The following is a 20,313-nucleotide window of genomic DNA, read 5'->3' as shown; positions in this document are numbered from 1 at the left end:
CACTATCCACTTCAAACCACTTATGTCTGCGTCGCGCAGACCACGTGCAGATTAGGCTTCGCAAACTGTTTGTTTTTAGAAGACAGAAGCTCTTCAAACGTCTGCGCTAGGTCTTCTTGGTGCAGACTTGGTTTTATGTCTTCAAAGGTCTTCAAACCTCTTCAAGCAATTATAAAATATAGTTATTTATTAAAATAATTTTAAATAATTTAATAAGGTTTTTATTTAAAATAATTTTTTAAAATAATTTATTTTAAATAATTTATTTAAAATAATTATTTTAAAATAATTATTAAAAAATTATTTTAAAATATTTTTTAAATAATTTATTATAATATTTATTTTAAAATATGGATTGATTTATTTAAATATTTTTAGTATATTGATTTATTTTAAAATGGATTGATTTATTTTAAATAATTTAGTATGTATTGATTTATTTTAAATAATTTATTTGTATGGATTGATTTATTTTAAATATGGATTGATTTATTATTGTAGTTGTATGGATTGATTTATTTAAATAATTTATTAGTATGGATTGATTTATTTTAAAATATTGATTGATTATTTTAAATAATATTATTATGTTCATTTTTTTAATAATTTATTTGTTGATTTATTTTAAAATATGGATTGATTTTATTGTAGTTGTATGGATTGATTTATTTTAAATAATTTATTAGTGAATTGATTTATTTTAAAATGGATTGATTTATTTAAATAATTTATTAGTATGGATTGATTATTTTAAATAATTATTAGTATGGATTGATTTATTTTAAATAATTTTTATTGGATTGATTTTTTTAAAATATGGATTGATTTATTTTGTAGTTGTATGGATTATTTATTTCATTTTTAATTATTTATTTTTAAACTTTTAGTAGTTATTTTATTTGTTCATTTTAGCAGTCTGCAGACGTTAAAAACAAACAGTCTTCTTCTTGCAGACTGCAGACTTTGGTCCACCTCTTCTGCTGCAGATGTGGTCCGCAGACTGCAGACCTTTACCTCTGCAAAAAAAACACCACCTAACTCATGATGATTTCCGTGGATTTACATAGTGTCGAAACGGTTATTCATCCACATAGGATGAATTCCGTGAAATGCACACTTAGTGCCGAAATGGTTATTCATCCACATAGGATGAATTCCGTGAAATGCACATTTAATGCCTATTTGGTAATCACCACATACATGTTTAAACGGTTATATATATATGATTAGTACATCATAATTACATAATTAAATGTACTCACATGGCTTGCTCGCTATTATATTCAAAACACAATTCTGACTACTTAGCAACTTTATCTTTGTTCCTAACAATTATACTTAAACATTACTCAATAGAACATATCATTAACTTCTATACCAATATAAGCATTTTTTATATTTCTGGTTATAGTATCGATACTACACCATGTACCGATACTTAAATACAATGGTACGATACTCCCTTCCGGTATCAATACCAATTTTAGGTTCGATGTTGCCTGGTATCGTACCCTTACCATGGTATCGATACTACCATACTATGGTACCGATACCCCCTTCAGTATCCATACCGATTTTAGATTCGACATTGCTTGGTATCGATACATTTACCATGGTATCGATACTACCTCATCGGTATCGTTACTGATTGAATCAAATTGATACTACTTAACTAATTTATCCCATTTTAGCCTATAGTATCGGTACTGTTCTATCAGTACCGATACCTTGCCCAGAATTTCCAGTTTCAACCTGATTTTCACCCAATGAGGTTAAATTCGTTATATTAACACCCTACAATACTATGAAACTCTTATTTAACTATCCATACTAACTTTCCTTCATTTGTTTATTAAAACATCTAACATATTCCAAAATATTAAATTCTAAGAATCACACCAGTTTTCCTAATGTGTTTTTAATCTAATCCAATGCATCTAATCTCTCATTTACCTCTATGACAAGTCAAATCTACCATAAAACATATAAACTCTCCTATTTCAATATCACTCAAAAACCCATTTGTTCAATCTCTATTATCTCATTTAACATAGTTTTAAGCTCATTTAATCATTCCTTAAGCTTCTAGCTTACTCAAAGCTTCAATAACCAACCAAAAACGAAAGAATAAACTAGCCATTTGAAATCTCACCTTTGAGCTATGGGGAGAGCTTTTTCCACGGCAAGAAGAAGAAGATAGAGATATAACTTTGTATCTCATTTTCCCCTTTTCCTTATTTAATACCTTTAAAATAATTATTAAATATTTCCCCTTTAAAGGACTAAAATGCCCTCTCTATTCATCTACGGTTGTAATCTAGTCTAAAACACTATTCCAATCATTTACCCATCTTTATCATAATCACTTAAATCCTCACATTTTAAATTTTTAATAAATCACTTACATGATATTTGGGATATTACATATGCTAAGGCAACCAATTTGTGCAAGTATACACAGTCGAATCAAGTAATAAAGGTAAGTGAGTTATCGTCTCAGGGATTCGTTGACTCTTTTAAGTTTCACCACAACCAGAACTAGTTGTCACAGGCTAATTCCCGAAGTCTTGTCAAACTATAAATTATTAGTAACAAATAAAGTAAGAAAAAATATAAAGTATGGGTGTAGACAAGTTTGCTCGAGGCAAAATAAATATGCAACTATCAAATTAAAATAAACAAGGCAAAGACAAACGTTGCTTCAAATATATTCAAACAACCCACATATTCAGACTATTCACAGAGCACTCATGCTAATCTATTGTTATGACAAGCAATTATTCTAAGTCTAGAATGATTTGTTATGATATTCTTAAGCTTCCCGAAAGGATTACTGAGTATTGTTTGACAGTTGTTATGGCAATACTACTCAGTGTTAACTACAACCTTGGTTTGCACTGTTGTTGTAGCAGTACCTCTCAGCATGACTATTGTTGTCTATCCTCTCTAGGTCTATCCCTTTTAGTCGATTGAAACCTCTCTTATCTCTAAGGTAGACATGTTAGAATATCACCATCCCAATCCATTCCATTGTTCAAGTAGATATATCTTAGTTCTCTCGAATCTAAGAATCATATCTAGACAAACAAATATATCGAAGCTTATTGTCAAGACGTTTAACCTAGACCCAGGCAATCTCTCAAAGCTCTTACAGTGTCAAGGTAAAATGCTTAAACAATGAAAAAAACAGACATGAGCAAAATCATAATTCATCATTCATAAAACAGAAAATAATTGTTTCGGAAAAACAAAGACTAACACCAAGTAAATCAGTTCACGGTGTTATAAAAAAGTCAACTAAAGTATCATTGTTTTAATACAATCCCAAGCAAAGTAAAGAAATTAAGAACAAAGGAAGAACGACTCCCAAAACCGGGGGCTGTCGGACGTCTCTGATCAACATTGTGTTGCTGGCGGCCAACCTCTCTCGAGCGTGACGCTGCTCGGCTATAGCCTGGCTATGGAGGACCAAGCACAGTCGGATTAGAAAACGGTGGGGAAGCACTGCAGTTGCTCACTCACGCTTCAGTTAAAGCTCTTCTTACTTCTTGCCTTCTCTTTTTGGTGGTTGTGGCTGGGTGTTTTGAGGGAGATCTTTCAGGGTTTCATGCAAGTGAAGATTCCCTAAATACCCGTTATTTTTGTCTAGACTAAAGGAAAGGTGGCTGGCTGTTGTCAGAATCTTAAGGGCTTGCTTGCACTTGAGGGTTTGTAAGCTTGTGACATAGGCAATTCGTCATATTCGCTTTAGACTTGCAAGATAAACCTTTCCTTGGCGAGATAAATCAGCTCCTCAATGTTTATCTTCTCTATTCCACTGGCCCTGCGAAATACTCCGTCGCGACGGAAAGTCTTTCTTAGTTAATTTCCTTCACATACATAAGCCACAAGCCCTTTCTCCTGGCAGTATCAGTCAGACCAAAAATTTTGCCTAAGCAAAACTTATCCACCACAGAAAATAACCTAAATGAAACTAAATGCGTAATATGCTGGAATGCTTTGTTTAGACGAGCAATAACTTAAGTAAAAAGACTTGAAAATAGTCTTTTTATGGAGTTATCACATGTCTTCTAATTATTTGAAGGCCTAACTTTAATTTGCCTCTTGAAAACTTATGGTGCTAGTTTGAAATTCTCCTAATGTAGCCTGAGCGAATGCATCTTTGATGTGTCACCCATAGTGTCATGCATCTTCGGTCATCTATTATTAGCATTCATCTCATTTCATGAAATAGTTTTTCGCTGTACTATTTACAATTTTTTCTCAGATTCATATCTGAAATTTCCAATTATATTATTAACTAAACCTTCATGGATCCAAAATTATTGTAATAGAAATTACGCGTTTAGTACCTAAACTATCAATTTTGATATGTTTTAATGCCTAACTTTAATTTTTCAAAATCAAACTTAACGTTTAGTTTTATTTCGTTTTAGCACCTCACCACTAAACTTAATGACTCATTGTTTTTTATGGGTAAATTACATTCATTTAACTATCTTCTCACTCCTTTTAGTCACTAAAGTTTAAATTTATTTAATTTAAGTACTTAACTTTCAAATTACTCCTAATTTAGTCACTTTAACTTTCAAACTTTTTTTATTTAAGTTATATTAATAAATTAATAATAAAAAATGTTATGTCACAAACTTTATTAATAAAATTTTAGAGTGATTAAATAAGAGCAATTTGAAAGTTGAGTAATTAAATTGAAAATTTTTAAACATTAGTACCAAAATAGGAGTGAGAAGATAGTTGAGTGCTAAATGATGTAATTGACCCATAAAAAATGTAGTGCCATTAAGTTTTTAACAGTAAGGTACTAAAATGAAATAAAAACTAAACGTTAGATATTATTTTAAAAAATTGAGAGTTTAGGTACTAAATTAGACCAAAACTGATAGTTAAGTACCAAACTCGTAATTTATCCTTAAATAATACCTTAAGTGTAACCCCTCAGTCCGATGCGAATAATCGAATCCAATTTGAGTTGTGACATTAAGGTCACCGGAGCGACCCACTTTCAAAGTTCATTAAAAATAAAACTTTTACAAATAAAATTTTAAAATAAAACAATTTCAACATTTAAAATAGAATCTCCAAATATACAATATAAAAACCAATTTCGAACTACTATAAAAATAAACTGTAACCTACATGCCCCTAATTAATCTTATATCGTACTCCACCAGTAACGCCGATAGAACTCCGATTGCATATGATGATAAAATCAAATGAACATTTCATGAACCTGAAATGATATGTAACAAGTGAATTTTGGAAAAGTTCAGTAATATAGAACTACTATATTATGCTAATGGACAAGCAAACATACAATAAAACTTGAAATTCCTTAGTGAAACAGGTATTTACAAATTCCAAATAAGAGTTCAAACTTCTTTAATTGATCCTCGAAGTAATGGTTGGAAAGTTTACAAATCAAAAGAGTCGGACAAATTCTGGAGATTGAGTTTAGGAGTCTAGTGTATTCCATCATTGTAGGGAAAAATGTCAGACTTTTAAAAAGACGATAAGTTTAATTTAAAAGAAATCATCTGATTACCCTTCATCCGAACGTCAAAAGTTTTGGATTCCCCTGAACCACACCACCTATACATCCAGACGGCTTGACATAATGAAGAGCGAACTAGTTCAAAACTTCTTGGCTTACAAACGAAGCCCACGCGTGTGGCGTGTGCGACGGCCCACGGTGGTAGGTTGACCACCAAAATTTGCAGAATTCAATTTAAAGGTCGTGAGTCACTTACAAGTGTGTTTGCGACAGAGAATGGTGGAAATACCAAAACATTATAGCAAATGGAGGTTGGTTGGTGACGAAAAGAAGGTGGATTTTGGAAAGGAAAACTAAAAAGGAAAGGTGGATATAAAAAATTGTGGGTGGGGATTTTATTTCACATAAAATGATAAAATTACATTAAGTTCTCAAACTTCCTTACCATGAATTAGTCCAAATTAAAAAAACATTACTGATTTAGTCCCCAAATTAAGAAAACAATTTAACCTAATTTGGGTTGTTATATTAAAATTAAAACTATTAATTTTGGGACTTTGTGAATCAAAAAATAGTGTTTTAGATTGACTAAGCTTGAACCAGGTTGAATAGGGATTAAATTATAATAATTACCTATATTTAGGTCTGAAAATTTATTTGAACAAGGTATAGAATTAGACCACTCAAGAAGAAAATAATCCAAATTTTAAAATTGAGCATCTCAAATCCCAGGGTGGACGTAATTTTAAATAAGGGTAAACACATCAATATCACTTAAATTTAGGCGGAGTTAATTTCTATTATTGAACTTTTTGTTTCTCTAATTAACATTGAACTTTGATTTTGACTTTAATTATGTCACTAAGCAGTTAAATTTTAATATCATGATATGGTGGATATTTCCATCATCTTGACGTTGACATGTTTTAGTACGGCTTTTGATACCCAAAACAATGTTGTTTTAGGCATAGAACTTTAAGTGTATTAATTTGTCACTAAACTTTAAAGAAAGTTTGATTTGGGCACTAAACTTTTTCAATCATTATTGGCATCCAATCATCACCCACTAATAGTCTTTTGCAACAAGATCATTATCAAAACGTTCACATTTAACTTCTTTTCTTCTCTTATGATTGGTTTTTCACAAAATTCACTCAAAATCATGAAAACGTATTTGAAGGTTCGACGATCTAACACTTTGATCTCCTCCGATGTCCTTTCGATGATACTATTTTGATATGTTGATCGTTTTCTCGAAATACTTTTCACCATTTAAATTATTAAACAAACACTTCAAACCTCTCAAATATAAGAAAGCCCCAAACTCCTAAAAATGATGAATTTGTTATTGTTTAATTTTTCAATTTCGTCGATACCAATCCATAAAAGAAAGGGAAGTAAAAAATCAATCCATAAAATAAAGAGAAGTGAAATCATATTATGGTATCGATTGTCGTAAAAGACAATGATGACAGACAGTAATTGGTCGCTAGAGGGGGGCAAAACGTATAGTGCCAAAAGGTAATGTGTTTAAAGTTTGTGGTAAAATCAATACACCTCTAAAGTTTAATCCTAAAATGATATCGTTTAGGCATCAATAGTTGCACCAAAATGATATTTTATCAATGTCATCACAATTTAAATTTTATGACGTAAATGAAATCAAAATAATTTAATATTAATAAAAAAATTGAAACTTTAATAATATAAGTGATATTTAATGTCTCTTTAATACATTTTCCTAATAAAAACAAACGGTAGTTATCTATTTATTAAAAATCATAAAATTCAGTTTGGTTATATAAAAGAACTATTTTTCTAAAATCAATTATATGGTCCATATAATGGACAGACAAATTCTTGTTATAAATGGAAGAGAATGATTAAACAAAAAAAAATAAATTGGTTTGTGCTAAAAACGGTAGGGTAATAAACGAAAAATAAGGTCAAAATGTACGGGTACGGAAAGAAGCAATGAATGGTGAAGAACCGTAGTAAGATTGGTGAATTTTGTATAAAAGGGCAGTCCTAGATGTAATCTAAAACTAACTCAAGTATATCCTTTACGACGGAATAAAGAGTTGTAAGTTAATAAATAGGATACATTTTAGTAAGAGATGCTGGTTATTTTAAAATCGATGATATTATGTCTTTGGGCTGGATCGATGATTATGTCTAATGTGGAGGTCCATATATTTTTCGAATGACATGTTGCCTATGGTACTGTTTCTCCATTAGTAGTTCCCGTCAAAGGTATTTTAATAACGAATTTCCTGGACCAATATAAACTCTACCACCAACAACGTCGTGGTCATGTGTTTAATAATCCTGACGAGTCATTCTCATAACATGGTAAGTAACTTACGATTCATGAACAGAGGATAGTTTTCCATTTGATTATTGTAATGAATGATTGAGGTAGTTATTTTTGGGAATGGGATGTGTTGCAGGGATGGTATCCAGATAGGAAGAACTCTTGGCAAGATGGTGTTTTGGGAACTAATTGTCCGATCCCCCTGGGACGAATTATACTTATCATTTCCAGGTGAAGGATCAGATTGGCAGCTACATTACTATCATGTCACTTCTATGCATAAGGCCGTTGGTGGTTTTGGAGGCCTTCGTATTAATAGTCGTCCAATGATTCCCGTCCTATACGACCCACCAGCTGACTATACCTTAATGATTGGAGATTGGTTTAGCAAAGGACACACCAATCTCAAGAAAATGCTCGATAGCGGCCGCAACCTCGGCAGAGCTGACGGTGTCCACATTAATGGGAAAGTGGCCAAAGGTGATGGTAAAGACGAACCTCTCTTCATGGAATCTGGAAAAACCTACATATATAGGATTTGCAATGTTGGATTAAAGACTTCTCTCAACTTCAGGTTCCAAAGTCACATCATGAAACTAGTTGCGATGGAAGGTTCTCACACAATTCAAAATGACTATGAGTCGCTTGATGTACATGTGGGATAGTGCTATACTGTGCTCGTCATGGCCGATAAGGAACCAAAGGATTACTATGTTGTTGCCTCTTCTCGTTTACGAAACGAGAGTCTACAACAATGGGCATCATCCGGTACCTGAATGGTAAGGGAGGGCCCTCACTGGACATTCCAAAGCACCAGTTGGATGGGCTTGGTCACTCAATCAATTCCGTATCTTCAGATGGAACCTTACTGCAAGTGCTGCAAGGCCTAACCCTCAGGGATCCTATAAATATGGTGGCATTAACATTACCCGTACCATCAAGCTGGCTAACACCGCTGAGAAAGTAGATGGAAAGCTTCCATATACAATTAATGGAGTCTCCTTTATGGAGTCAACCACTCCATTGAAACTTGCGGAATACTACGGAGTTGCAGACAAGGTATTCAAGTATAATAATATTCCAGATGAGCCACCAGCTGAGATCTCCAAAGTAGCTCTAGAACCTAGTCTTCAACATGACACAAAAGCTTTGGAAATTACATTCGAAAACCGTGAAACGACCATTCAATTGGCACGTCGATGGCTATGCATTCTTCGCTGTGGTGTAAGTGTGGAACCACTAATTAATCTAACTAAGACTGTACCTTATAACATAATAATGATTTGTTTTATAATCATTGTATGCAGCGTAGAGATAGGGAATGGAGTCCAGAAAAGAGAATGAACTACAATCTTTAGACGCGGTGAGCAGACACCATTAAGGTTCCCACATTCATGGGCTGTTGTGTCCTTGTATCTCTCGACAATTGTGGCATGTGGAACCTAAGATCCGAGACATGGGACAGAAATTACCTTGGACAACAGCTTTACATTAATCTTCTTTCCCCTAACCGTTCTGTGAGGGAAGAGTACAACTTGCCCGACGACGTAATGACTTGCGGTGTTGTGGAAGGCATGCCAAGGCCTCCGCCATTTAGCAGTTAAATTAAGCTGCTCTATGTGTTGCCCAATTTCAGTTCAAATACACATACGGGAAGAGTATATGAGAAAGTTTGAGTTCCATACAGCGTTTGTAATTCCTAATGTTGTCGTTTATATTAATTTTATGGTCAAATAATTTATGTATAGCACATAATCTTATGAGATGAAACAAATTTTTAAACCAATACAAATATATTTTATTCTGGCTCCATCCAACGATGAGTGATGTAGGTCAAATAACAAGAAATCAGAGTAAATCAGAGCGATTAGCAGTAAACTTGTAGAATTTGTGATGTTTTCAGTTAAATAAACATTGAAGGACATAACAAGTTTAATGAGAAATTTGAGATTTACCGGTCATCAAAGTACACATGTGACGGTGGTCGAAACAACGTTCGGGGTAGCCATAATCTAAGTTGGTTCAGGTGAAAGGAGAGAATATAAAAAGAAAAAAAAGAAAAAGAAAAAAGAAAAAACGGAGGGAATATATTTTTTAACTTTTTACAAGGACTTAAAATGATGTCTTTTTTATGATTTTAATAAGATCTAAAATGATATTATTTTAGTATTTTATCGAACCAGCTGTCATATTATCATATTATATGCGATTTAAAGTTGCAATGACTAAGATCGAGACAATATCAAAGTTCAATTATTAAATTTAGAATTTCTGAAGTTTTGTGACCTAAACATGAATGGGAGTAGAGTTGAGTGATCACATTTTACCCTTTTAATATTAATTTTATAAGGGCTAAATTTCTGTTAGAAAAGTATTTGATAAATTAGTAAAATTGAAGTATAGAATATAATTATTTTGTTTGATAAAAATAAAATATTTTGAAAACCATGCCTTTCAATTTTAATAATATTAATATAATACATTATATCATTTTTAGAAAATTTAGGATAAACGGTTAATATAATAATTTATCATTAAAAAAAAGATAATCTAATTCAAATAAACTTTTAAGAAAATTATTATTATTTTTTTGATTAATTTGGGGTAAGTACAATATAGTATCTGTTCATAGATAATTTTGAGTCTCAAGAATAACAACATTTCCTTTATCACAGAGACCTTTCGGAACAAATTAAGACAATAATTATTTAAAAAATTTAATTATTTAAAATATACGCATAATCCAAGTTAAATTAAGGGAATGCAATGATTTGTTAATGAACGCATAACTTGACACATTGGTATTAACCTAACCTTATATTTCACTGTTTTTTGGTGTTTCTTTATTTCACTATTTTTCTTATAACAATACACGTTATTGTATATAATGATTGTAACACCCTAATTCGATACGACTCGAGGTCGACTCATTAGAATGTCGCATAGGATCACCGATGTGACTAATCTAAAAATTTTCTTTAAAACTTTTGTAAAACATCATACCAAGACCAGTAATTAAAACGTAAAATCAAATACAAATAGTTTAGTTCATATCAGGGAGTTCTCAAAAATAAATATATCAAAATAGTACAATCGAGTATTTGAAAATAAAGTTATGACACAAGTACAAGAAGATCTATGAATAATATATCTCCTCTAAAGAATAAGACTCAAGACATACTTTGTTGCTCGAACTATTTGGAATTTCTGCTGCACAACAAGCTCCTCGAACGCTCCTCCAAAGAACCTGCGCATGGAAACAAATTCCGAATGCAAAGCTCACTAACCTAGTACTATACTAACAACTAAACCATACTAAAAGTATTCATTAAATGCTCATGCTAACGAGTGTGTCGTAACCGATTTTTCCGGGCACGAATTTCCTTGGCAGAAAAATATGAATAAATAAATGATATTTTAGGAAATGTTTTGGAGTCGCCACGGCCTTTGGGTTAGGTAGGTCGAATAGCTAAAAACTACCTTTTAAAAGAGTTTTTAAGAAAACATCATTTAAAAGATAAACTAGTTTGCGCATTACCAGAAATTCATTTTTTAGTGATAAAAAGGGTTCGTGGCCGGTTACGCTTGGGGAAAGATTAACACCCCCACAACGCCCAAAATTGGTGCCCGTCAATTATAAATTGTCTCTAGTATTGGAAGTTTAAGAATTCGAATATGAATTTAATTTATGATCCTAATATTTCAAATTCAATCGAATTTATTTAAAGAAAATTCTAAGAAAATAGAAATAATCCAATATTTTCAATCGAAGAGAAACAAATCTCTAAAATATTTTAGGACGAATATTTCTTTTTCTGACTAAAATAATAAGAATATAATAATTCCTCCCAAGAAATAATTTGATATAACCAAAACAAAAGTAAGTATATTTTTTAGGTTGTTATAAACATGATATTTATTTATTTTAAAATACCACAATATGACATTTAGTTATTTTAAGACAACCCTTTCTTAATATTTAAAAATAAATAAATATTATTATTTAATAAATTTGTGAAATTAATCAAATAATGAATCTTTCATATATATTATATTATATATATATATATATTATATATATATATATATATATATATATATATATATATATATATATATATATATATTATTAATGTGACTAAAATTAAATAAAGATAATGAAGAATAATTAAAAATATTGAAACTTAAAGGGCAATAATAAAAATAAAATAAAATTTCAATTAAACAATGACCAAATAAAGAAAATTAAACTAAGATTAAATTAAAATATCTAAATTAATAGCCATAATTTGAATTATTATTAAATATAAGTACTATTAGTGTAATTTAGCCATAATAATTAATTCGGCATAAAAATAAAAATTATTAAAATTATAGTGGCTAAATAGGTTATTTTACCTTAAAATATATATTATTAATTAGTGACTAAAATAAAATTATAGTAAAATACGAAGAAAAAAAATTAAAATGTATGGAAACTTGATTTGAATGACCAGAAAGATGAAAAAATATAGGGGTTGCGGACGTAATTTTTCCCAAGTGGGAAATTACACAGATGGTTCCTCCCCAAAACGACGTCGTTTAGGGGGGATTTAAATACCCTTAAAACGGCCTTTAGGCCATTTTCCTCATTTCCTTATTTTTCGCTCTCTCACTAAGAGAGAGAAAAGATTCTCTCTCGCCTCTCTCTATAATTCCCTCACCGGACGGAATTCGGCCACCGCTGGCCGCCGTGCACTGGCACCGATGACCACTGCCGGCCACCATCCACGGTGGTCGAATTTTATAGAAATACCCCAAAATGAAGCCCCTGTTTTTCTAAAGCCAAATTCGAAAGTTTTTTTAGCCTAAAACCCTACCAAATTTCATAGATCTAGACTTTTTACCTTCGATATTTGGGTTCGACGGCGCATGGTAAGTCTTTCTTCATTCTTTTTCTTTGATTTTGTTGTTGTTGGTGTGTTGCTTGCTCTCTCATTTCTTTCGTATTTTGTTTGGTTGTTGTGTGTTGTTGTGTTGTTGTTCGTGTTTTTTGTTTGTTTGCAGGTGTGATGGTTTTTATGCAGGTGTGATGGTTTTTATAGGCCACCACGATACCTTTCTTGGACTGGGTAATAAGGGTGGCCCTCGGTGAGTCACCAAAGCTACGGTGGTGACTCACTATAGGGTATTGACGTGTGCGGTCGTCCTAGTGTCTTCTGGTGGTTTCTGGCGAGGGGACGGGGTTCTGGCAGTAGCTAGAGCGTGAACGTGGAGGCGACGGCGCGATGATAACCCTAGGGTAATGATGAAACCCTAGGATTTCTGCTGGACCATCTGAATCGTTGGATCTCTCCAGATCTAACGGCTGATAGCTGTGGCGGTTGGAAGTTGAGATGAACCCCTAGGAGGGTTTTGCTGGGTCATCTGGGCCTAGATTGGGTTGGGCTTCTCGGGCCAGATCGGATCTCGTTAGGCTTCACGGGTCGGATCTGGATTGGATCGGGTCTGAACTGGGTCTGGTTTGTAAATGGGCATCTGGTCTTGTAACTAGGGGGTCCTTGTATTAGGCATGTAATAATTTGTAATTATTATTATTATAATAATAATAAATAATAATAATAATAATAATAATATTATTAAATTAATAATATAATAAAAATAATAATAATAACAAATGGATAAAAACTAGTGTACAACTGCCCTTTTGCTCTTGTGTTAACAAGAATTGGGCAATGACGAAAAGATAATAAGTTTTGTCCATTTGACTTCTTGATTTAGACGAAAATGTTGAATAAGTTCTTCTCATTATGAACTTCTTCTTCCTTCTCAGATGAGTTATTCTCATTATGAACTCATTTTGTTTAAAATGTTGAGGTTGCTCTATCTCCTTCTATAATAGAGTTGAGCAAAAGGTTAAATAAGTTCTTCAGATTATGAACTTTTTTTCCTCTTCAGATGAGTTCTTCTTATTACGAACTCCTTCTGGAAATGTTGATGCTGCTCTATCTCCTTCTGCGATAAAGTCGAGCAAAAGGTTGATAAGTCTTCAGATTATGAACTTCTTCCTCTTCAGATGAGTTCTTATTATGAACCTTTTGGAAATATTGATGTTGCTCAATCTTCTTGATAGAGTCGAGCAAAAGGTTGAACAAGTTCTTCAGATTATGAACTTCTTCTTCCTCTTCAGATGAGTTCTTCTTATTACGAACTCCTTCTGGAAATGTTGATGCTACTCTATCTCCTTCTGCGATAGAGTCGAACAAAAGGTTGAACAAGTTCTTCAGATTATGAACTTCTCCTTCCTCTTCAGGTGAGTTCTTTATTACGAATCTTTTTGGAAATGTTGATGCTGCTCTATCCTCTGCGATAGAGTCAAGCAAAAGGTTGAATAAGTTCTTCAAATTATGAACTTCTTCTTCCTCTTCAGATGAGTTCTTCTTATTACGAACTTCTTCTGGAAATGTTGATCCCTCGAGTGAGGTTTCGAATCTTTGCTGAAATCTTTGCTAATTTTTGGAATTCATGTAAAATATTCAACTTTGATAAAATGAATGGAAATGCCCCTATTTTTATAAATGCCTAAATATGATGCATGAATGTTGAGTCCATCTTTATTTGACTTCAAAGTGTTAAACTTGGTCTTCCTTCCCTTAGTCAAAATGTTATTTCAAGATGTCATTCTCTTTTTTCGATGAGCAAACTTTATATCTTCTTTGCTTCATTTTCATTAAAGTCTTAGAAGAAATGTTTCATTCATTGAACTCTTACTGTAGTCAGAATTATGACCTTGATGCCCCAAGGAATCTATCATCTTTGAAGAATGTAGATGTAAATATGTCAAACTCAATAGAGATTATTTAGGAGAGCAGCATATGTTCTGATTTGACTCTTGAAACACATCACAAGGAGGATTTATCCTAATTCTTTTCATGTATCCACATCAAATTGGATTAAACAAAGCCATTCAGACCATATCATGTCAAGATGTTTAACAACAACCTATCGTTAAACCTTAGTTGGCTCCACTAGTTTCTTGTTGTAAAATTTCAGCTCCCCTTTTGTGGAAAGAAATCTTCACATTTCTTGAAGTTTTGAACCTTGGGGTTGAAGAATACAATCTTCATCTTGGTTCAACAAATGGTAACACCATATGATCACAACATTAGTTCAGCACCTTAATCACTAGTTCATAAAACATTTGACAACACATTCATCCTTTCTTGTGGCTTCTGCCCAGATTTTCAATTAGTGAAGTCTTTGCATGGTGTTCGGAGCTTTTTATAGCGTTACAAGGACACCTAAGAACAGAACTTAATGGGAATACAAGTGGGACGCTTTGACTTGCCAGCATCGAATCACCATAATAATGCAACTGTATGATGAACAAAATGATCACGTATAGTCAGCTCCACTGTCACTATTTCATCATTTTCATTCTTCATATCTTTCTATCTTATTGGAAATATTTGCTCAAATCAATGATCTTGTATGATATGGGCAAAAGATTAAGTATTTGGGTAAAAGATTAAATGTCTAACGGTGTATTTGGCAGTTAGATGAAAGATAAGTACCTTTGGGTAAAAGACTAAATGTCTAACGGTGTATTTGGCAAAAAGATGCCAATAATGCAAACTGGATGAAGGACTAGTTGCTTACTCATGCTAATTGATATGAAAGGATGCCATAAATGGAAATGTATAACCACACGTAATTAGTATGGAAGAATACCATAAATGAATATATATATATATATATATAAATATATAACAATGCATAATTGGCATGAAAGGATGCCACAAAAGAAAATACATAACGATATATAAATGGTGTATAAGGTGTCACTCATGATAATTATAAAGGATAAAGGACTAATAGGCACTTTGGTGCATACATGTGTATTACTTTCTCATTTAACGTACATAGGGAAAATAAAGAAAAATTGGGAAGAATATACGGAAGGATAGGTTGGCTGAACCTACTAAGAATAAATTCGATGAGTGTATAAAAGAAACTTGGTTGAACTGAGAAGGATTTATTTGATCCTTATGGAATATGCGATTTAATTCATCATTTAACAGTCATGAGATACCTATACATAAATTTCTGTTCCTTTATAATATTATGCCTCACTAAGTAAATACTTAACGTGTGTTGATTGCACGCGTAGGTAAAAGCAAAGACTAGTTGGATTCGGGTGCAGTAGCACTATCATAAATCTAAAGTTGACTCTCATCTGTAACAGTTGGACAATCATTTTTATTTTGAAAATTTCTATAGAAAGTATGTAAACTGGAAATTTTTTATTGTATATTTCAACAACTGTTTTATGATGGTACTAAAATGTTTTAGTTTAAATTTTGAAGCAAAATTTTACGGGTTCTTAAATGAAAAACTGTTTCAAAGGTGATGTGACATATCTCGTGTACGGAGAAGTATACGGGAGATGGGTGTTACAACTACAATCTTCTAGACGCGGTGAGCAGACACACCATTCATGTATTCTCAGATTCATGGACTGCTGTCCTTATATCTCTCGACAATTGGGGCATGTGGAACATAAGATCCGAGACATGAGACAGACATTATCTTGGACAACAGCTTTAAATTAGTCTTCTTTCCCCTAACCGTTCCGTGAGGGACGAGTACAACTTGCCCGACGATGTAATGACTTGCGGTGTTGTGGAAAGCATGCCAAGGCCTCCGCCATTTAGCAGTTAAATTAAGCTGCTCTATGTGTTGCCCAATTTCAGTTCAAATACATATAGAGGGATTGAGTATATGAGAAAGTTTGAGTCCATACAGCGTTGTAATTCCTAATGTTCTCGTTTATATTAATTTTATGGTCAAATAATTTATGTATAACACAATCTTATGAGATGAAATAAATTTTTAAACCAATACTAATAAATTTTTGTTCTGGCTCCATCCAACGATGAGTGATGTAGGTCAAATAACAAGAAATCAGAGTAAATCAGAGCGACTAGCAGTAGACTTGTAGAATTTGTGATGTTTTCAGTTAAATAAACATTGAAGGACATAATAAGTTTAATGAGAAATTTGAGATTAACCGGTCATCAAAGTACACAAGTGACGGTGGTCGAAACAACGTTCGGGGTAGCCATAATCTAAGTTGGTTCAGGTGAAAGAAGAGAATATAAAAAAAATTAAGAAAAAAGAAAAAAGAAGGAAAAACGAAGGGAATATTTTTTTTTAACTTTTTACAAAGATTTAAAATGATGTCGTTTTGATGATTTTAATAAGATCTAAAATGATATTATTTTAGTATTTTATCGAACCAGCTGTCATATTAGCATATTATATGCGATTTAAAGTTTCAATGACTAATATCGAGAAATATCAAAGTTCAATATTAAATTTAGAATTTCTGATGTTTGTGGCCAAACATGAATGGAGTAGAGTTGAGTGATCACTTTTACTCTTTAAATATTAATTTTTATAAGGGCTAAATTTCTGTTAGAAAATTATTTGATAAATTAGTAAAATTGAATTATAGAATATAATTATTTTGTTTGATAAAAATAAAATACTTTGAAAACCATATGTCTTTCAATTTTCATAATATTAATATTAATATAATATATTATATCATTTTTAGATAAATTAGGATAAACGCTTAATATAATAATTTGTCTTTTTAAAAAAAAGATAATCTAATTCAAGTAAAACGTTTAAGAAAATAATAATTATTATTTTTATTAATCTGGGTAAGTACAATATAATATTGTTCATGATAATTTTGGGTCTCAAGGAATAACAACAATTCATTTACCAATGAGACATCTTGGAATGAATTAAGAAAATAATTATTTAAAAAATTTAATTATTTAAGATAATACGCATAATCCAAGTTAAATTAAGATAATGCAATAATGTGTTACGCGACGCATAACTTGACACGTTAGTTTTAACCTAACGTTATATTTCACTTTTTTTTTGGTGTTTCTTTATTTCACTATTTTTCTTATAACAATACACGCTATTGTATATGATTGTAACATCTAATTCGATACGATTCGAGGTCGACTCATTAGAATGTCACACATGATCACCGATGTGACTAATCTAAAAATTTTCTTTAAAATTTTTGTAAAACATCATACCAAGACCAGTAATTAAAACGTAAAATTAAATACAAATAGTTTAGTTCATATCAGGGAGTTCTCAAAAATAAATATATCAAAATAGTACAATTGAGTATTTGAAAATAAGGTTATGACACAAGTACAAGAAGATCTATGAATAATATATCTACTCTAAAGAATAAGACTCAAGACATACTATGTTGCTCGAACTATCTTGAACGTCTACTGCGTAACAAGTTCCTCGAACGCTCCTTCAATGAACCTGTGAACGCAAACAATTTTTGAATGCAGAGCGCACTAACCTAGTACTACATAACAACTAAATCATACTAAAAGTATTCATTAAATGCTCATGCTAACGAGTGTGTAAAATGAAGAGGTGAGTATATGTAACACCCATCTCCCGTATACCTTTCCATACAAGAGATACGGATGTCACATCACTTTTTAAAACATTTTGTCATTTGAAAACCCGTAAAATTTTGTTTCAATTTTAACAACCCCAAAGTATGATATTCATAAAAGCAAAATACTAAAACTATCACTTTAAATACATCACAAAATATTTACTTTAGTTCCATTACATGCCAACTAAGTTTTCAAAATGAATAAGATTGTCCAAATGTTAATGTTAGTGACGAGTCAACCTTTAAATGATGAAAGTTGTTATTGCTCCACTCCTTACTCGGCAAAACCTTGATTGTTCCCTATGCGTGAAATCAACAAACATTAAGTATTTACTTAGTGAGACATAATAATGTAAAGATATCACAGTTTATACATAATTATTTTATGACTTTTGAATGACGAATTAAATTTCATAATCCATAAGGACCATATAAGCCTTTCTCAGTTAAACCATAATTCTTTCATACAATTATCGAAATTATTCTTAGTAGGCCCAGCATACCTATCCTTCTGTATATTTTTCCCCATTATTCTTTATTGCTCTGTATACATTAAATGAGAAAATATTATCCATGTATTGCACCAAAGTGCCAATTGATCATGATTCTTTTATAATCATCATGGGCAGCACCTTTTGGGGTGTCCTTTCATTCTCATTATGTATCGTTTATACTATAATGCATTATAAATCTTTTAGTCTTTTACCCAAAGGCATTTAGCCTTTCATCTAACTTGCATGATTGTCACTTTTCTGCCAAATGCACAGCTAGGCCATTAATATTTCACTCAAAGGTATTTAACATTTCATCTAACTGACGTAATTAACACATTTATGCCAAATGCACAGGTAGGCCATTAATCTTTTACTCAAAGGTATTTAACATTTCATTTAATTGGGATAATTGACACCTTTCTTCCAAATGCACATCTAGGCCATTAATCTTTTACTCAAAGGTATTTAACCTTTCATCTAACTGGCATAATTGACACATTTCTACCAAATGCACAACTAGACCATTAATCTTTTACTCAAAGTTATTTAACCTTTCATCTAACTGACATAATTCACACCTTTCTGCTTAATGCACAGCTAGGCCAATAATCTTTTACTCAAAGGTATTTAACATTTTATCTAACTAGCATAATTGACATCTTTCTGCCAAATGCACAGCTAGGCCATTAATCTTTTACTTTAGAACTATTTTTACTCTAATAATTATTCATAATATCACTTAACTCTTTCAATTCATTATAAATTCTATAATTTGTACACGTAGTACCAATACAATAATTTAGATTCTTATTATAATTTACTTGGGTTGCACATACACTACCAATACAGAAATTCATAAACTTATTTTGAATTTATTATTTTTGCACACATATTTCCGTTTGGTAATCACCATACATATAGTAATCAACATACATTTATAACTATCATAACACATAAGTACATAATGAATGCACTCCCTGGTAATCCCAACTAATAAGATGTAGAGATGTCTGGTTAATCATCAACTTTATCCTTCCCCATTTTCTTCTTAGATTCAGGAGCTTGGTTATTATCTACACAAGCATCCATTAAGTACACATAACATACCTATGTTAGTATACTCCTTAACATTATACTTCAATAATTTTCAAAAGTACCATTATTTCAATTTCTATAACAATTTCAACCTATCTTTTAGTTCCAAGCTCAATTGTATCGGTACTACTACCCTGGTATTGATACTTCTATACTAAGGTATCGATACCCCTTTCAGTATCGATACCATTTCTATATTTTGTGTTACATGGTATCAATACCTTTCTTTCAGTATCGATACTACTATACTATGGTACCGATACTCCCTTTCAGTATCGATACCATTTTGAAATTCTGAATCCATGGTTTCGATATTTTTCTTTGTAAGTATCAGTACCCCATCAGTATCAATACCACTTGCATCGGTACCGATATTGTTTGTCACATTTCTACCTATTTAGATCGA

General features: G+C 31.8%; 1 pseudogene; it reads left to right on the top strand.

The window, feature by feature from the left end:
• LOC120116602 overlaps positions 1–20,313 on the top strand; it is an 89,692-nt pseudogene that overhangs the window by 7,959 nt on the left and 61,420 nt on the right.

This window comes from Hibiscus syriacus, unplaced genomic scaffold (genome assembly GCF_006381635.1).
Source record: "Hibiscus syriacus cultivar Baekdansim isolate YM2019G1 unplaced genomic scaffold, ASM638163v2 tig00110299_pilon, whole genome shotgun sequence".
NCBI lineage: Eukaryota > Viridiplantae > Streptophyta > Magnoliopsida > Malvales > Malvaceae > Hibiscus > Hibiscus syriacus.
This window is presented reverse-complemented; position numbering and strand designations above follow the sequence as displayed.